Source organism: Macrotis lagotis, chromosome 3 (genome assembly GCF_037893015.1).
Source record: "Macrotis lagotis isolate mMagLag1 chromosome 3, bilby.v1.9.chrom.fasta, whole genome shotgun sequence".
Classification (NCBI taxonomy): Eukaryota; Metazoa; Chordata; class Mammalia; order Peramelemorphia; family Peramelidae; genus Macrotis; species Macrotis lagotis.
In genome coordinates, this window is record NC_133660.1 from 234,046,857 (window position 1) to 234,063,061 (window position 16,205).

The 16,205-nt window shown below is 38.9% G+C and overlaps 1 protein-coding gene across 3 annotated transcripts in view; it reads left to right on the top strand.

Moving 5' to 3' along the window:
• The window catches only part of PIK3C2A (phosphatidylinositol-4-phosphate 3-kinase catalytic subunit type 2 alpha), a 192,084-nt gene that overhangs the window by 65,890 nt on the left and 109,989 nt on the right, over nt 1–16,205 (top strand). Inside the window, exons 1-2 of one of the 3 annotated variants that reach the window (XM_074230185.1) lie at nt 2,544–2,562; nt 4,121–4,363. The exons of 1 other annotated variant lie outside the window; for it this stretch is intronic. The gene's annotated coding sequence lies outside the window, so the exon portion shown is untranslated. Of the gene's footprint in view, nt 1–2,479; nt 2,563–4,120; nt 4,364–16,205 lie in introns of those variants that run through there. One more of the 3 variants, XM_074230184.1, reaches the window with a different exon arrangement.

Genomic DNA, 16,205 nt, shown 5'->3' on the forward strand with positions numbered 1-16,205 from the left:
GGTAGTACAATAAATGGAGCTCTGGGCCTGGAGTCAGGAAGATCTGAGTTCAAATCCAGTCTCAGATACTCACTAGCTTGTGCCATTCTGGGCAAGTCTGTTTGCTTCAGTTTCTTCAAAAGCCCCTCCTTCCCTCAGGGTTGTTGTGTGGATCAAATGAGATCATAATTGTAAAATGTTTAACATAGTGACTGGCACATAGTAGCCACTGTATAGATGTTAATATTATTACCTTTATTTATTTAATCTAAAGTGTCCTTTGGAACTATCCCCAAGAACTCAAAATTTCCATGCTGTGTGATTGAGGCAAGGATTCAAGATACTCTGTAGTACCAGTTCCTAAAAGTGATGATGGTAAGCCCCTCTCCACCCCCTTCCCTTCAAAAAAATGAGAAGAGACAATCAGCTCATTGCAAAGGCATTTCCTGAAATGGAATTATAAGTAGCATGAAAACATGTTCCCCACAAACCTGGGACACAAATCTCCCATAAGTATATATGGCATCAGTGGGAAGAGTGGAAACCCATAGGGTTCATAAATGGAATTGGCATCCATGTAGGTAGTTCGTGTGGCAAGGCAACTGACAAGTCAGGTACCAATTTATCCCCTTTCACATCTTTGCTGAATGAATTGCCCCATCAGGCCCCAGACTTACTCAGGGGCAGAGCCTCTGCCTTCTCTAGCTTTGGGTTCCACTGAAAATCTGGCCTAGGGTACTTTCAGAGGTGGAACAGGGCGAATAGGAACAACAGCAACAATAACAACCAAACAAATCAATCAATAATCTTAGCTCTGAGAACTTCCATCTCCTGAGAAGGGTATCAACTCTACTCTGGACTCCTCTCACTCACTCAATTCAATTTTAAAGCTGGATTTTTTCCCCCCTGAATATGGTGGGTGGGGAGGAGACAGAAAACCTTCCCTCCCCCTCCCCCCCTTGATGCTTTCTCTAAGAATGGAAAGGGGAAAAGATCCAGAGCAAACTTGGGTTGGCTCAGAGACTGTTTAGTTTTTTATTTCAGTCCTCTCTACCAACTTTTAGATTGTTTAGGAAACTCCTGTAGACCAAGTTCAGTCCTGGGGGTACCTGATCTCAAGATAATATTTATTAAGCACTTGGCACAGTGTCTAACATTAATTAAGTAGTTTCATTAAGTAGTTTCAGTACTCTTTGACTTCGTCAGTATCGCTTGTCTGTGTTCCTGAATTCTTAAGGCTAAGAAGCCACGGGGACAATTAATTTGCTTTGGAAGGTTTAATGTGTTTTATGCAACACAGCAGGTCACTCCTGCTCCCGTGGCCAAGTGGAGACTTTGTGTTTTATTGCTGCCATTGCTGCAACCTCCCGAAGGCATGGAGCGATGCAAAGCCAAGTGATTTCACTGCTTATTTCCAAGGAGAATTTTGGAACTGGGAAGAATAGAGATCATCCACAGATTCTGGTTCTACTTCTTTTTACAAAAGAAGAAACTGGAATCACAAAGATTTTGACAGCATTTGTGGGAGCAAAGAATATTCTCCTTGAAATTAGAATGAAGACCCACGAAATATTTAATGACCTCCAAATTGCATTTACAATCTTTAAATATTAAAACTGAAGCCAGACAGGCAGGAAACATTAGAAATGTCCATCTGATAGGATTTCTCTCCCGTCGCACTGCACTCAGTTTGGCTCAATGTACACCATGGAAACAATGTAAAGACTGGCAGACTGCCTTCTGTGGCGGTGGGGGAGGGAAGTAAGATTAGGGGAAATTGTAAAACTCAAAATGAATGAAATCTTTCAAAAAAATTGCTCATGTGATGGGCGCCGGTCCGGTTCCAGCAGGAGCAGTGTCACTGTTGCCCTTTTGGACCCGAGGAGTTTCTGCTCCGCGTCACCGCGCGTTTCCCTCGCAGATAAGCGGGAGCTGCGGAGTCTTGAGGCGGGGCCAGCCCGGGGCCGGGGCCGGGGCCGGGGCCAGGGGCGCGCGGGGCCGGGGCCGGGCCCGGGGCGCGCTGCTCGGGGCCGGCCCGGGGCGCGCTGCTCCGGGGCCGGGGCGGCGCCGCGCTTCCTGCCAGTCCGCCTCCGCCTCCTCGCCGGGCGCACGGGCTTCTCCCCGCGGAGCCCCCGCCCAGCCCCCGGCCCCCAGACCTCCCGCAGGGCGCGTCGGGGGGGCCCCTCTTTGCCGGCTCCCCCACGGCCAGTGCCGCCCGGCTCGGGGCGAACCCCTGTCCCCTGCACCGCGGGCGCCTCCGGGGCGACCCCAGGCCCGGCCCGCGGGACGCGCGCTCCGTCGCCCCGGAGCGTCCCGAAGCGCGGCCGGGCCGGGGCGGGGCCGGCCGGGAAGGCGCGGGGCGGCGGCCTCCCCCGGCGGGAGCCCCCGGCCCCGCCCCCGGGCCCAGGTAGGCCGCAGCGCCAGCCAATCGGCGGGCCTCTCCGGCCCCGGGGGCGGCTCTTCCCGGGCCGGAAGTGACGCGCGGCTCCTGCTCCGGCCGCGGACCGTCTGCCCGGGCTGCCGAGGCGGCCGAGGGGGAAATGTCCCGGACGGCGGCGGCGGAGGCGGCGGAGGCGGCGTGAGGTGAGAGGAGGCGCGGCGCCGGACTCGGGCTGCGCCGCGCCCCGCGGCCCGCGACCTAGGGCCCGCGCCGGGAGGGAGAGGGGGCACGGGCCCGGCCCCCCGCCGCGCGGCCCCGTCCTGGGCAGCTCCCCCGGGGCGGCGGCCCTCGGCCTCCCTGCCCGCCCCGGCCCCGCCCGGTCCGCACGTGCCGGGCCCGGGGCGGGGGGGAGGCCGTCACCCCCGGAGGAGCTGTCAGGACCCAAACGATGTGGAGCGGCCGGAGCCGGCGCCCCGGCCCCCGAGCCCCGGCCCCCCCCCGGCCCCCGAGCCCCTGCCCCCCGGCCCCCGAGCCCCGGCCCCCCGGCCCCCGAGCCCCGGCCCCCGCTCCTGTGGATAAAACCCCCCAACAACAAGCGGTCCGAGGAGCGAGCGCTGGGGGGGCGCCCGAGAGCACGGGCTGTGCCCTCTCTGCCAGGTAGAACGGGTGAAGCCGCTCGTAGCCATAGCACCTGGCGCCGGAGAGCGGTAATAGGTCCCGAGGCCCCGGTGGGAAGACTTTGACCTCTCGCTCCTTAGCTGGTGAAGTTAATGTTCTCATGAAAGAGAACAAGCTCCTTTGGCCGCTCTCTATGTAGGCTTGTATTTTAATCTCTTCGCTAATCGCCTCTGGCTGTGGCCAGGCCCGGTGAAGGTTTCTGAGGATTAAAATAGTTTGATGTTATTGAATGTTAACCAAATTTAACTTTGGGTACTAAAAATTATTACATTTGATTAAAATCAGTTTACAGAATCTCTTAAAATTTGTCTATTTAAAAGTGATTTTCAAAGAAGTCATAGCAAATTTATCTGTTCTCAAATAATTTGGGCAAAATTATCTGGGGAAAATCCCAGATCTCTTTTTTAAAAAGTTTAAAACTTTTCTATTGTTCCTGTAATCCGTGACAGCAGAATTGGGAAAGGGATAAATATGTCTTGTGATTATGTTCATATTGCCCTTAACTTGCTTTATAAATAATTTTAAATGGGGCGGCTAGGTGGTGCAGTGGATAAAGCATCTGCCCTGGAGTCAGGAGTACCTGGGTTCAAATCCAGTCTCAGACGCTTAGTAATTACCTAGCTGTGTGGCCTTGGGCAAACCACTTAACCCTATTTGACCTGTCAAAATCTAAAAAATAAATCAATAATTTTAAATGATGTTTTATGAGTCTCCAGTTTTGTGGAGTACAAAACCGTACTATACAGTTAAAAGTTTTAGCAAAGGATTAATTTATTTAATGATTGGATGAAAGACTTTGAAGGCATGGATATCACATCTGTAGATTACACAAAACTAGGAGACAATAATAATAATGGATGTTACAATCCAAATTTCACTAGGCTAGAATGTTGGAGTATAGCTAATAAGATGAAATTTAATAGATATTAAAGATTTACATTCGAGTTCAAAGAAACCAACTTCACAAGTACAAGATGTGGGGAAAGTCTTGACTTGTCACTTTTTATAGGAAAGATCTGGATCTTTTTGGACTTTGCTCAATCCGTAGAGTATAGCAGTAAAAAAATGTTTATTTGATTTTAGGTTCTATTAAGATGAGAAGAATAACAATATGACCAGAAAGAATAATGTCAATGTTGGAGGGGAATGTGAGAAATCTGGGACACTCATGAATTGTTGGTGGATTTGTGAGCTGATCCAACCTTTCTGGAGTGCAACTGGAATTATGCCCAAAGGGCAATAAAACATGCATACCCTTTGATCTATCTGTACCACCACTGAGTTTGTATCCTGAAGAAGTCACAAAAAAGCATAAAAATCCCACAGGTACAAAAACATTCATAGCAACTCTGTAGTGGCAAAGAATTAGAAATTGAGGGGATTCCCCATCAATTGGGGAATGACAACAAATTGTGGTAGATGTATGTGAGGGAACACTATTATTGTTCTATAAGAAATCATGAGGGATGGGATTTCAGAAAAGCTTGGAAAGACTTGTATGAACTGATGCTGAGTGAGATGAATAGAACCAGAAGAACTTTATACACACTAATAACAACATGGGGTGATGATCAACATGATGAACTTGCTCATTCCATCAATGCAAAAATGAGGGACAGTTTTAGGAGATTTGTGATAAAGAATACCATCTGTATCCATAGAAGTAATTGTGGAGTTTCAACAAAGACCAAAGTTTATTTTCTAAAATTTTTTAAAAGTTTTCTCATGTAATATATAATTTTACTTTCTCTAATGTTTTCTTTCTTCCTCTTGGATCTGATTTTTCTCTCACAACAAGTTCAGTTTTGGTCTATGTTTATCATGGATGCAAATGTAAAGCCTATATCAGATTGCCTTCTATGGAGGGGGGGAGAAAAATTGTAAAACTCAAAACCTTAACAAATGATTGATAGAAACTACCATTCTATGTAATTGGAAAACAAAATATATAATAAAAAAGATTAGAAAGCATAAGTGTTCTATATCAGAGAGGTGATAGTTCTTTTGAACTTCAACCTAGCCAAATCACTTATACGAAATGTGATGTTTGGTTCTGGCACCACAGCTAAAGCATAATGGAGGACAACTTGGGTAATGAAGATGGGGAGATTTTTAACCTGTAAAAGAGAATTCTTAGGGGAATTCTTATGATCAGCCATAAAAAGTAGGTAACTTTTCCAAGTGCAGAACTAGAAATACAGGATGTAGATATGGGAGGAATCATAGATAGAAGATAGAGCATTGTATGAAAGTTGTATAGAGAAAGACTTATACTTAAAAAAAAGTTATAATTAGAGTTGTCCAAAATGGAATTAGTTCCCTCGGGAGGGTTATGGCCTCCCACTTCAGTAGAGATTTTTTTTTGGATTAAATTGTTCAAGTATAGTTGGACTCGATGGGCCTTCTGGTTCACATTTTGAATCTCTTCTACCTATTTCCCAAATGCCTTTTTCTTCCACTTAGTTTAAGATTTAGAGTCTTATTCCTAATTCTACTACTAACTTTTCCAGGCCTTTATTTCCTCTTTGTAAAATGAAAGGGTTGATCTTTACAGTTTCTTCCACTTCTCAGTTTCTATGATTGTTGATGCTTCTGAGAAAAACTTGTGCTGCTGAATTGCTAGTAAGGTTTTCATCATCCCTAGATTTAAGTCTTTACTTTTGTCTGGATACTTACTAGTTTTACCCTTTTTGAGTTGAAATCTTGGATGTTTTTCAGATAAAACTTTAAGATTGTAAAAGTAAATAGAATTGTTCTCTCATCCTTTTAGCCAGAGCTGTATCTTTTTACTCTACCTAGTTACGGATCTCCATCTACCACATCCTTCAGCCCATCTAAACTTTTATAATACGAAATGTATTTGAAACTGAAAATGTGAGAGATTATTCTTTGCTTGAGAAAGCATTTTTTTAAGCAAATTAGAAATGTTAACATAATTTTTACAAATGTTTCAAACATTTTTTCTAAGATACTTTAAAAGGTTTTTCTTGGTGAAACGGTATATACAAATATGAGTATTGGAACTTCTGATTTTCATTGCAATTTATAGACAGATGTATTAGCAGTGATTTGCCTTTTAAATTTTAGTATACATTTAGCTACTGTGCAATTTAATTTACTCTCCTTATTAAATATAAGTTCATACCTAAACTACTAGGTATTGCTTTATTGATATGAATTGATAACGTAGTGCTCTGTTTCACTTAATTTGCCATTCATTGAGAATCATTTTAAGAGTTCTAGAAACTTGTCTTTAGGAAATTGTTATGTGGTAATCAACATGCTGATCATGCTTAGATTGGCTAACTCAGGTGTTCTTTCCATTACACCATGCAGCTGTGAGCTTGAGAGAATGGGTCTGTGGCTTTGTATTCTCATGCACCAATAGTTCTTTGTGCACAGTAGATAAATGTTTAGTTCAACAACCATTTTTTAAATATCATTTTGTATTCCAGCTACAGCTATGGATAGAGAGCTATACTTAGGAGTACAAAAGAATTGGGTTCTAATGCCACCTGTGGCACATACTGTCTGTGAGACCCTGCGTAAATCACTTCACCTTTCAATGCCCCAAAGTAACTTTTTAGGTTTAGGTGACTGAGCAAGTAAAAATCTGCTTTTGTAGAGGGGAAGTTAACTATGACAGTAAAATTGGATTTTGCTGATTCAAAAAAAGTAGTTTTCAGTGTCTTTTGGGCACCTAGTACTTGATCAGGGCTCCAGAAACTGGTTGTTGGGGTATATTGAAGATTGTGCAAGTCATGTGCAGGTCATATGCTCTTTATTGAATAGTCATTCAGTTTGTCTTAGCTTGGTAAAAGTAAAATGGATCCATATAATGGGTGTTTATATATTAAATACTGTAATTAGGAAGGCATTGGTTAGAAGATTTTATATTCAATTTAGAGGATTCCCAAGAGCTGCCTACAATCAGTTTAGAATGGTATTATTAATAGCTGGATTGTTTAAAATACTTTAGAGAGGAGAAAATTAAGGGACCAGAAAACGGCTATGAAGTTATGATAATTTGACTAGAATAGTTAGAGTTAGGACTTAACAGTGGGAATGTACAATGCTAAAAGAAAACAGCTTAGTCATAAAAGTCGAAGTAAAAGTTGACAGTATGACAAAACCACTTTTATTGAATCAATTGAAACCAAAATTATTTTGGTTTTTGAATAAGATTTTCCACAAAAACAAAAATGAGCAGTATTCCCTCCCCCCCCCTCCAAAAAGTACAGGGGGGAAGCTGTAAGAAACCAAGAATGCTAACATTTCTACCATGGATTGAATTTGACTGCCTAGGAAAATAGAATCAAAGCAAATGCCTGTAAGAGTATAGATAAACAGTAGAGAAGGAGGACTGTTAAGGTGGGAAAAACCTCTATAGAAGTTAAGCACATTCTTAGATGCATGTAAGATGGGAAAGGACAGTAATGCTAGTGTGAGAAAGATAGTCTTTGGAAAATATGAGTAGGGTTTTTTGGCCACCTGTCATTTTAGGGGAGGAAAGGACTTAATTTTCCAAGTCTGTGTTGATGAATTGGATTAGACATACATTATTCCCCCCTCAAGAATTACTGCTCTTGGCTATTTTACTTTCCTGCTCCAAACTTGATAAACTCTGGGAAATGTCTAAGACAGGCTCTGAAGAAGTAGGGAACTGGTTAAGTAATCTATTACTTTACTAATTACATTATCCAAGGTAAACTTGTGACATGATAGTTACCAAAATAATTTTCACAGGTGCTCTTTTATGTCTACAGAATTGAGTCCGGGTTATTGGAGTGTAGAGTTGGCCTGTTTTTATTACATAGTAACTTTTACTTCTACTTTTATGACCAAGCTATTTTCTTTTTAGCATTACTCATTTCTATGAGGCCTGGGAAAAGGCCTCTCAAGACCACGGAGCCTTAAATATGAAAATAGGCTTATTTTATTCATTGTTATAATGGAGATGGAGTTAAAACCCTGGAGGGATCTACTGAGCTTGGAAAAGCCTAGTGAATAGGTCAAGTGATGGACTACATCCTTGTTTTCTAAGGACCAGTCTAATTGGCATGTTGACTGAAAGGCAATGACTTTTTTTAAGGTTTTACAACTCTCAAAAACTACTAAAGAAGAATTGAGTGAGGAAAAGTACCTATGCTAGTGAAATTACAAATCTTTGAAATATTTAATTTAAATATTTGTTGAAATAGCATTCTATTTGTTTTGATAAAGTTATTAAATAGAGTTCTCGATTCTTGTCTGAAAAGTTGAAACATCTCTTAATAGGTAGAAAGTTACTGAAAGCTAGGCATTAGATTTAAAATTTTATGTTACCATGATCATTGTTGAACCATAAAACTTACATTTTCATTGAAATGATCTGTTAAAAACTGAATTTTGTTGTATGTAAAAGTGATGTGATGAAGAAAAACTAGATCTTTTTTATATAGGCCATATTGAAAATTTTTGTCGTCATTTAGTTGAGTTCTTTGAAACCCTGTGGACCATAAAGATACTCTTGTAGTTTGCTATTTCATACTCCAATAGGTTAAGACAAATAGAGGTTAAGTTACTTTCTCAGGATTACACAGCTAGTGTTTGAGGTAAAATTTGAACTCAGGTCTTCCTGGGTTCTCTATCTATTGAGCCCTTTAACTTCTCCCTTTGAAAATTTAGGCAATATCATGTACCCTATCACTTACTACAAAAGACTCACCAGTTTTCATGATAAGAACTAAGGTAGTGGTAAAAACATTCTAGTTGAATTGACAAGTGAAGTAGCTCAAAGTTCAGTAATTATCTTCACAAAGCTGTAGTGGAGTTTGTAGTAGTTTGTAGCATAGTTTGGAGTAGTGGAGTAGTAGTGTTTGTTGTTAACTTGAAAAATATTCATTAAGCAAATTAAACTGCCAATGCAGCATCCTTATGAATACATGACAGGTCTTTTTATGGACCATTTTATATAGTACATATATGTTATATAATTTCCTTCTCCCTTTGCACATAGACTACTTCTTAGGAATAATTCTTCCTTACTACTTTTCTAGAGAGTATCTTCACATAGTATAGCCACTTTTTAAAGTTTAGATAGAGGAATGAGCCCATTACTAATTTTGTAGTGTGTTAGCAAAGAGCAATTTGGCTGATAGGGGAATGAAAACTGACCTTCTTGTAGGCTATATATCCTTGTTTCTCTAACAGTGGTTTTTTTAATGATAGGTTGGGGCAAGATGGAAGTTGATATGTAGATTCAGTTATTTAGACTTGATCCTATTCTTCTAATTTCTAGTAATTCTGGTTTTGTAATCATTCTGTTAGGTAAAATAAAGCCTACTTTTAGAAATTTTTGAAAAGTGAGTAATTGTACTACTAAAGCTTCAGTTTTTTAAAAATGTCTTTTGAGTCTAATTTTGAATTAGACTTTTCAGTTCTTCATATTCCTTTGTTCTCATTTTTACCTGATTTTTGAATTAAATTCTTTAAGTTTTTTATATTGTTTTGTTCTCATTTTTGCCATGTGCACATTTTGGATCATCTTTTAAGTTTTTAAAAAGTAGAATTTTGCCTTTGTAGTAGTATTTAATGCTATAGTATATAATTGCTATGGAATTTTAAGGTCCTTTTTCTTTTACTTCTCCCCTGCTCTGTTAATCTTTAAAAGGAATTCTTGAAATGGTTGTAGGCTAATTAAAAATGTATGTCTAGTCTGTTGACTTTTTCAAGATTAATGAAATGCATCAGTAATTGAATAGACTTTCTTCTCTTATTTTCCTAATTAGAGAACTAAGTGCAAATGCTGATGCTTAAATTAATACAGACGATAAAAGGTTTTATGAGAGAGTTACTTGTTATTGGAATATTATTTTTGAAATTGATCTCAGATTCGGTTGTAAAACATTCTAACTGTATCTGACTAATCTCTTGTATCTGACTTCTGCTTAGTTCTCATTACTGCCACCCTAAAATAGTTCATTATTGCCACTCATCTGAACAATTTCAATAGTTCTTTAATGGTCCTTCTACGTCTACTTTCTTAAATATTCAACTTTCTTAAACAATTTACAATAGAAGTGGTAAGAACTGCAGGCAGCCCAATAGACTTGAACCTGATTAAAATATGGTTGGGAAATATTTAACAAAAATGAATTAAATACAAAAGAACAGATAATATTTGTGTGTGTGTGTGTGTGTGTGTATTTGTTTTTTAGGTTTTTGCAAGGAAGCAGGGTTAAGTGACTTGCCCAAGGCCACATAGCTACTTAATTATTTTTTTTAGGTGTTTTTTGCAAGGCAGATGGGGTTAAGTGGCTTGCCCAAAGCCACACATCTAGGTAATTATTAAGTGTTTGAGGCCGGATTTGAACTCAGGTACTCCTGACTCCAGGACCGGTCCTCTATCCACTGCACCACCTAGCCACCCCAGTTTGTGGTCTTTAAAGTGGACATTTGACCCTCAAGAATCCTTTTATATAGTTCAGTGATCCTCTTTTTTCATTGAATTTGACACTTCTGTAAATTTATACCACAACCAGGCTTATATTTTATATTATGTCACTTTTCTAAACCTTTCAGTGTTCCATAGGATAGTAGAATCATAGGTTTAATGTTGAAAGAGAACTTAGAGGCTATCTAGTCAGCTCCCTAATCTCATAGGTGAGGGACTGAAGCCCAGAACAGTTGTGACCATCCCAAGGTTACATAATAGTAACAGATCTGGGATTTGTGTACACATATACTAATTGCAAATCTGGTTTTCTTTCCACTGTGCAACACCCTATTACCTACTCTAAATATTACTATATTTCCTTAACATTCAATGATTTCAGTGATTAAGTACTACCAGCTTCATCTTGTACTACTCTGAGCTCTAGCCAAAATGTACTATTTAATATTCCCTGAATATATGTTGAACTTTATACTCTCTTTCCCTTTGCTAATCCTGGAGTATTATATTTAATTCTGTGTATCATCTTATAGACCTTGATAAGTTGAAGAGTTTACAGTGGAAGGCAGCCCAGAGAAGAGAAGACTAAGGGGGAACATAATAAATATATATGTTCAAATAGTTGAACTAGTATGAAGAAAGAGGGATTAGACCTGTTCTCATTGTTCCTAAAGGTCAGTACTAAGAGCAATAGGTGGAAGTGGTAAAGAGGCAAATTTAAGTCTGGCAAAAGGAAAAACTACTAATACTGCCATGAAGTTTTCTTGAACCTACTCTCCTAATCAATAATTAACTTTCTTCCCATTTTTCTCCTATTTAGCTTCTGTTTGCCTCAGTTTTCCTCAGCTAGAAATTGGGATTATTAGTAGCATCTTCCTTGCAAGGTGGTTGTGATGATCAAATGAGTTTTGTCTTAGCATTTGAATTAAGCCTTATATAGGCAGACTTTTAAGAAGTCTTCAAGACATAGGCATCAGAATTTTGGAGTTAGAAAAGATTTCAAAAAGTAAACTTTGAAATCTTCATGAAAAAAAGAATTTTTGTTAAACACGACTATACATGTACAACCAAATTGGTCACTGCCATGGGGAGGAGGTTGAGAAGGGAGGGTGTTAGAAAGATATGGAACCCAACCTTGCAAATGAAAGAATGTTGGAAACTATCATTGCCTGTAATTGGGGGGGAAGATTTCCTTCTATAATATAAACACAAATGATTATTTTGACTTGGCTTAGAGAATTCAAGTGATGGAGAATCCATTTTATTATCATACATCAGAAGTAATTCATTTCAATTTTGAATATCTCTAATCATTAGAAAGAATATATTAATAGCATCTTCCTTCAAGGTTGTTAGGATGATCTAATGAGCTAATATTTGTTTAAAAAAAAGTTTTCCCTGCCATATAGTAAGTACTATAATAGTGCCTATTCCCTTCCCTTTTCCTATATGCTGATTTAAAACAATAATAGATTGTCTTACGCTATAGTTTTGTTGATATAATATTTCCCAGTAGATAGTAACCTCCTTGAAGCCAAGTTCAGTTGTGTCTCCTGTGGAAATGAAGAGTGGTTTGAGTGTTTTTGAGTCACATAATCTGGTTTCAAAATCTGCCTGTGATACATTTATTTGCTGTGGTGACCTTGGACAAGTTACTTAACCTCACTGGACCTCAGTTTCTTACCTTGTAAAATGAGGAGACTGAATAGGCTAGTCTGGGAGATGAATCCAAGCTATTGATTTATGGACTTTCATAAACTGTATGTTTTCCATAGAATCTAGCAGCATTCTACCTATAGCAAGTATTTAATAGGTGTTTGTTGAATTGTTTTGAAAAAGTTCACCTTGATACAAGAGGACATGGCCAGTAGAGTATTAGACTTAGTCTAGAGACTTGAATTTGAATTTCAGCAAAAATTAGGCTGCTCTATTACTATGGAATAACAGTCAAAATGTTTAGCTTTTCAGGGCCCCTGTAAAATTGGAATAATTACACTACCTGTCTCATGGGGGTATATCTGTAGGGAAAATGTTTAGTAAATTTTAATATTCTATGTAAATGAAAGTTGTTATTTTCCAAGATTGTGGGAATTTTTGGTAGTGAAGGTTCTCATTCCTACTATTAAAATAATTAAAAATTGGGGAGTTAGCTTTAACTTCTCAGGAAAAAATACCATTAAAGTATAGATACTACAGGGCAGCTAGGTGGTACAGTGGATAGAGCACCGACCCTGGAGTCAGGAGGACCTGAGTTCAAATCCTACCTCAGGTTTAATCACTGCCTAGCTATGTGACTTTGGGCAAGTCACTCAAACCCATTACTTTGCCAAAAAAAAATGCATTCATTAGAATTAATAAATGTCCTTTAAAAAAAGAAATATGTACTACAGAATATATTAACTTAAAATTAATGATTGTGACATGGTCTAAATGTAAATTTTGAGGTTATCTGGTTCTGTCACTTATATTTAGAAATGTAGCATCCTGAAGCAACAAAGGACTCATATCTTTTATACCTTAAGGTACTGTGAAAATAACTTGATTAAAATGTAATTGGAAAATTTTTTAATAAAATTAAAACACAGTACAACATAAATAATATTAATTTGTGGTTTTTCTAAGTCAATTTGAATTTGATACCACTGTAAAATGGGCAACATTGAAATGGGAATCAGGAAACCTGAATTTATAGGTCTCCTAGTTACTAGCTGGGCATTCTGGACTTCATTTTGCTCTTAGCTTATACTAAATTTGTGCTGAAACTGCATTACTTGCAGTAGGAGTTGACAAGCCAGATAATGGTCAGGATTTTCAAAGCAAGTTGATTTACCAGATATCAGACTGAAAGCTAAGTATGAGTTAGTGTGAGATAACTGCCAGAAGCCTTAATAGTCTCCTAGGTCCTTTTTAGTGTTCATAGTAAGGTGATGGTGGCATGGGGGGAGGGTTAAAGTCCTAATGTACTTTGCACTTGGAAAAGGGAAAACTGAATCTGGATTACCATACCCAGTTCTGAGTGCCACATTCTAGAAAGAAGCATTGACAAACTGAAACTTTCCCATGGTAACCAGAATGCCGAAGGCATTCAAAATCATTACATACAAAGAAAGAGTTGAAGGCACTGGGAATGTTTAAGCCTATATAAGAAAAGACTTATGTCCTGGTTCTTTGCAGATATTTTGGAACCTGGTAGCATTATAAAAAAGGCAAAGCCAACAATGACTGAATGACTACTTATCAAGAATTTTGTAGGATATAATTGATTGGGTTGGCAGTTTGGACTATATGCCCTCTGAAAGCCCCATCTTAAAGAGATAACATTCTGTCTAGCAAAGGGAGACAAGTACCCATACAAGAATATTGGAAAAATACAAAGAACTTATTGGGGGAAGCTTTATGTAAAAAGTAATCCTTGACCTGAGTCTTGAAAGAAACTAGGGAGTCTTAAGAGATGAAGATGAGGAAGGGAATAGAGTAATAGGGGTACAGTGTAAAGGCATGGAGACAATAGATGGAATTTTTTTGTGGAATAACAGGTCAGTTTGGTTGAATTGTAATGTGAGTGAATAGGGTTAATGTATAATAAGAATGGAAAGATAGGTTGGGTCCAGGTCTTGTGATTGCAAGTTCAGTATTTTTTTTTTCCCACTGTATCATGCTGTCTCTCAAGAGTGACAGAATTGGATTGAAGAAGATCTGGGTTTAAATTCTAACTCTGATGCTCTCTTTGGGCCTTGGGAAAGTACTTTACCTTTCTCATTATCATTTTCCTCATATTTATTCATTCATTCACTCATTCATTTATCTACTTATTTATTATCTGTCTGTCTGTCTGTCTGTCTATCTATCTATCTATCTATGCAATGGGGTTAAGTGACTTGCCTAATATCAACACAACTGGGTAATTATTAATTGTCTGAGGTCAAATTTGAACTCAGGTCTTCCTGACTCCAGGGCTGATGCTCTAGCTGCCCTTTTCCACATCTTTAAATGGAAATTTATACCTGTAGTACTTCTTTCATGTGGTTATTGTAAGAACCAAGTAACATACACACCTTAAAATTCTACATAAATATCATTTACTAACATTGATTAGTGAATATTATTTGAGTAGTGTATGAGTTTCAGCAAAATATTCCATATATGGAAGATTATAGAAAAGAGACAGAAAGGGTGTGTCTAGAATGTTGTAAGCTTTATGAGAGATACTACCAGAGTCCTTCCAAAACAAAAAGGTGCTTAAGAGATAAAGGCAGAAATAGAACTAGTGGGTGTATATTATGCATAGACCAATTTATTCAACAGAAAGAAACTTAATGTTTTTCCCAAAGAGAATGAACTTCCTTGGATAATAGTCAATGGAGATCTTTAAGTAGAGAGTAAAAGACCACTTATCAGGAATTTCATAGAAGAGTATTGATTTAGGTCAGTTCTGTCCAAAGTCCCTTCCAACTCTATAATTCTGTAAATTTAAGACCAATCAAATTTGGCAGGCAATTATTGATTACTTAGTATGCACCTAATACTAAAGATACAAATAAAAAAAAAAGAAATTGTTTCTGTCTTTGATGGATTTATATTGTTCTAGAGGAAAACAATACATACACAGAATAAGTAAGTATAACATATTCAGAGTAAATACAAAGTAATTTTTTTCAGGGACTTCTTGTTTCAGGACTAAGGAAGAATATTTATAGTGAGATCAGAAAAGGCCCTTTGTAATTAGTACCTGATCTGTGCTTTGAAAGAAACTAGATATTTTGACAGATGAGAAGGGAAAATATTTTAGGAATGGTACAACTGGAATGATATGAATGGATAAGATTGTGAAAATTTTGAATGTCAGACAGAAGAATTTGTATTGTGGCCTAGAGGCAGCAGTGAGCTACACTAAAATGTTTCTTGCCTCAAAGAATGACAGACATGATTAAACTTGTGTTCTCAATTTTATAGTTGCATAAAGGCTAGATTGATTGGGAGAGATTGGAGACTGAGAAACCTCTTAGGAAATTACTGCAGTAGTCCTGTGCTGAGGTGATGGGGCCTGAATTAGGGTGTTTGCGCTAAAGGAATAGACAGAAGAAATCTGTTGTGAGAGATGTAGAGAAAGAATTAATTAGCAGTTGGAGGTGGGAGGAGGTGTAATAGACAGTGAAGAGTTGAAGTTAAGAATCATTTTCATTTATTTGTCTTATTTTTAACTTAAATTTTGTTAGCAATAAAATTTGTTAGCAAAAATAATGTTAGCAATAGTCATCCTCCAGGGTATATTTAGGTGACACAGTGGATAGAATGTTGGGCTAAAGACAGGAAGATTTCAAATTTGACCTCAGACAACTGACTTTACTAGCTCTCTGACCCTGGTCAAGTCACTTAACCCTGTTTGCCCTAGTCCTGATATCTTTGCCAACTAAACCCCAAATGTGGAGTCATAAAAAATTGGACATTCTGAAATGACACTTCAACAAGCAACAACTTCTCTAAGGAGGTGTTGGTTCAGCTAAAAGAGACGTGTTGCTCTCAAGAACTGAATTTAGCCAATGCACAGGCCTGTTTGCTACCAGGGCAGGTGATAAATAGGCTGAAAATGATGGGTCACATGAGTTCTGGAATTTTGAGCTGCAAGAGGGCTAAAGCTGATTAGGTATCCACATTGAGTCTGACACCCTTATGGGTAAAGAGCTTCCCTATTCATACTTCCCCCAAGGCTCCAGGATGCCTAAGTAGGTGTGA